Raw genomic sequence first — 4,320 nt, 5'->3', positions numbered from 1 at the left:
GAGTCCGGATGGAGAGAGAGAATGTTGTTGAATAGAATGTGATGAGAGGCGTCGAATTTGGTGAGGGAGGTGGTGAAGGGGGCATTGAAGTGAGCTGCCTTAGCTGCGGAGTCAGCAGCTTCATTGCCCTCGATTTCGGAATGAGATGGGATCCAGTGGGAGTGGATGTCGTGCCCCATGTCAACAAATGAGTGAAATCTAAGTACAAGGGAGGTGATGCCTTCAGTGGAGACCTTTGTGGTCTTAAAGAGGAGGAGAGCTGCCTTGGAGTCAGTGAGAATCGAGATTGGACGGGAGGGTTGAAGATCCTGGATAAGGTCCGCGGCCAGGTGTAGCCCTGCGATTTCTGCGAGGGTGGAGGAGGAGGGGAATGGGAGCCGGCATTGTTTTACGATGCCGAGAGAGGGAATGACGCATGACGCAGCGGAGGAACCGGTATCAGGGAGGACAGATCCATCAGTGTAGAGAAGGAGGTGATTTCCCAGAAGCTCAAATATGAGCTCACAAGAGCTGGATAGGATGGCACAATGAGGTGAGGCTCTTTTTGAAATGCGGTCAAGGCCATCTGAGATGTTCAGGGGAGGAATGTCGGGAGGAGGGGGAAGGAGTTGATAGGAGGGCGGGACTCCTATGATGTCTTCATACAGATGGGCTATGGATCCCATGCGGGAGGAGGGGCGAGAGCGAAGGTTGTCGACGAGCGTGTGATCATCAGGGGCTTTGAGTAACCGGTCAATATGGAATAGCGCTGTCCTAAGGAAACGGAGGGAGAGGGGCCAAAGCTTGGCTTCTGCGAGGGTGGGTCCGATGGGTGAGTAGCGAGGGAGGGCAAGGAAGGAGCCTATAGCCCTGCGATGTGAGATATCAAGTTTTTGGCGAGCTGCGATGGAAAGCTTTAGGAGTGGGAGGGCATATGTAAGACGGTATGTGGCTGCGGCCTCGAAGAGCCTCACCGCCCAGGCTGGGGAGCATCCGTTGCCGCGTGTCAGGAGGAGGCGAATGGCTCTCGCTATTTGTGCTGTCTGAGCCAGTCGGGACATGACCTCTGGTCTCCAAGTCAGGCGGTGATCGATTGTGAGACCAAGGTATGTAACCTGCCGTTGCCATGGTAGAGGGATGCCATTGAGGGTGAGGGGTATGGTGGTTTGTCTGGCGGCTGCTCTAGGATGGTAAAGAAGAGCAACAGTTTTGGATGCCGAGGCGGTGAGGCCCATGGATGCCAAATCCGCAATGATGACGTTTAGGGTCAGCTGGAGTGAGGAGCGCAGGGCAGACATTCTACGTGTGGGACCGGTAACCCACAATGCAATGTCGTCCGTATAGAAGGCAAGAGAAACGGGGAATGGAAGGGATAGTGATGAGGCGTGGGATATGCCGGCCATGCATAGGTTAAAGAGGAAGGGGCTAAGGACGGACCCTTGAGGGACACCGGTGGGGAGAGATCTGGGAGAGCTCAGGGATGTGCCAATACGGACTTGAAAGGTGCGGTTTTGTAGAAAGGAAGTAATGAAGAGGCGAAGCTTGCCAGTCATAGAGATATGATCAAGGACCCCGTGTATGGCTGAATGCTGGATGAGATCAAAGGCGCTCTGAACATCGAGAAGTAGGAGGGCTGCTTGGCGTTTGGTGCGGGCTTCTTCGAGTGAACTGACGACGTCAGATATGGCGTCCGCTGTGGCGCGGTGTCTGCGGAAACCGGATTGCGTAGGCTTGAAAAATTTAAGGATGGAAGTGATCCACTCCAGGCGCTTGAGTGCAATGAATTCCATCGCCTTGCACGCAGCTGAGGTGAGGGAGATGGGCCGGTATGAGGAGAGAGCGGTTGCAGTTTTCTTTGGCTTTATTATGGGAACAATGAGTGCGTTTTTCCATGACTCTGGTAGGATTCCTGAGCGCCATATGCGGTTGAAGGACTCGAGGAGGCGTTCTTTCTCCGGCGCGTCAAGGTTCCGGAGCATTTGGGTGGTAATACCGTCCTCCCCTGGAGCGCTTCTGCGGCGGTTGTGGGAGAGGGCCAGATTGAGCTCGTGAAGGCAGATTTCTTCATTGCAGAGTGCAATGATACGATCTGCGAGTGGAGGGAACGATGCAAGGAGTGGAGCTTGAGGGGAGGAGGCTGTGGGGGAAGCGAGTTGAGGGGGATTGGTGGGAGCAAAGCGGTCTGCAAAGAGTTCCGCCAGTGCTGCGTTGTCTATTTGAAGGGTGATGGCTACGGCGAGGACGGGACGGAGAAGGCGGATGGGATGAATAAGTGCGTCAAGCAAGCGCCAGACGCCCGATGAACTTCTGGAGCTCTCCAGGCTGCTGCATAAATTGCCCCAGCTCTCTGAGCGACGGTGGCTGGCGTGCCGGCGGCACTGCGCATCACAACGGTTATATTCAGTCTTGTGCTCAGGACGCGACATGCGTATGACGCGGCGCTCGGCCCGTCGCCGTTTGGCGCGTAGGTTGAGCATCATCAGGTCAGGTACGGGAGCTGTAATTCGGGCGGTGCATAATTTAGAGGATCTCTCCGCGCAGGAGACGACAACTTGGAGGATGTCCTGATCAGCGGGTATGCTCTTTATGGCGGTTCGGTAATTAGTCCAGTTTGTGATCTTGTAAGATCTTGTTGGCTGTTTTTGGCCCCATTCCGGCGTGAGAAAAATGGGGAGGTGATCGGAGCCCCAGGTGTCCGGGGAGGTCGCCCAGCTGTAGGAGCACCTCTCAGGTGCTAGGGAGAGGTCAATGCATGTGGGGATGGTATTGGGGCATAGGAAAGTTGGTGCGCCGCTGTTCAGGATCTTCAGGGCAGAGGTATGTATGGTGTCCAGCAAATGCCGGCCTCTGCTCGTGCAGCAGCGGCTGCCCCAGTCCCTATGATGGGCATTAAAATCTCCACATATGACGGTATCCCTTCCAAGACTACCACGAAGCGAAGCTAGTGAGGAGACATCCCAGGGTCTCCCTGGGCGAACGTAGATGCTAGCGACTGTGGTGTCCAGGCCGCCTAGACGCACCGTCACTGCTCAGCACTCTAGAGGGGCTCTGGTGTAATGAGCAAGAGGAACTGCGCAGTGCGGGAGGGATCTTCTTACGTAGATGGATGCCCTGGGATTGCCCTGAGGGTGAGAGAGGTTGGAACAGGGGGAGTCGGGGCAGGAGCTGACTGTGCAGTCAGTGAGGCTCGCGTAACCTATGCAGCCGGGGAGGCGTAAGGCGGACGGTTGTACATATGATTCTTGGAGGGCGATGATGTCGTAGGGGGTGTGGGGAAGAATATGGGCGAGCTCTGCGTGCCTCCTACGGAAGGATCGGATGTTCCACTGGAGGATGGTGGGGCGATAAGGCTTTCTTTTCTTGTCTTTAGCCATTATGGGCTGCCTGGTTGGCTACCACTGCCTCGCAGGTGGCTCGCGCTGGGGAATAAGTTGAGAGGAGAGGGAGGAGGGCAGTAACTGCCATTAGGAGGGCGGCGGTGAGGGGATCTTCTTCTTTCCTGCTGTGTGGGATCTCAGCTGTGGAGGAGGAGACAGGGGGGGATGCAGGAGAAATCCCAGGACGAGGGGCAGGCGGAGGGCATTGAGGGGTTACAGGTGCATCTGCTCTACGTGGGGAGGTCGTGGGGGATCGTGTCACTCCCGCATACGAGCCGTCTGCGCGGTCCGGAGTGCGTTCATTATTCAGAGGGATGTTATGGGTGGTGACTGGACCTGAGACTTGGTCGGGAGCAGCGGCCTTGCCCCGGTGGGAGGCTATAATTTGTTTGCGGGTTAGGGGATCGCTGACCCCCCGCAGTGCGGCTGTAATTCTGCTCTCAGATTGGCAGCGAGCGCATACGGGATCAGTAACATGATGCGACCCTTTGCAATGAATGCAGAATGGTGTGGAGGAGGAACATTCTCGCTGACAGTGAGGTCCTCCACACCTGATGCACCACGGGGGAGAGGCAGCTAGCTGCCTTGTGGTTGTATGCCCCACAGTTAAAACAGATGGTAGGCCTCTCCTGTGTGGGGCGGACTCTAAAGCGGATACCATAGATGTGCACATACTCGGGAGGGGAGGCCGTGGCGAAGCGCACTATTACTGAGCTCCTCTGCTTCCGTATGGATAGAACTTCGATGCTGGATTCCATTTGTGCCGCTACGTCCGCTGCGGAGATCTCGTCATCAAGGCCATATATGGATCCCACACAGCCCTGGTTGGGAGTGGCCTCAAAGGCACACACCGGTGTGGATCCTAGGGTGGTGAGGGAGAGTAGCGGAGAGAGGAAGGACCTGGATGTAATGTCGGCCGAAATTATGTTCTTCTGCCTATTTACCCTCACCTCCATGACCCCCG

The sequence above is a fragment of the Amblyomma maculatum genome, chromosome 5 (assembly GCF_055883805.1).
Source record: "Amblyomma maculatum isolate TAMU_Amacu chromosome 5, ASM5588380v1, whole genome shotgun sequence".
Lineage (NCBI taxonomy): Eukaryota > Metazoa > Arthropoda > Arachnida > Ixodida > Ixodidae > Amblyomma > Amblyomma maculatum.
Note: the sequence above shows the minus strand (reverse complement) of the source record.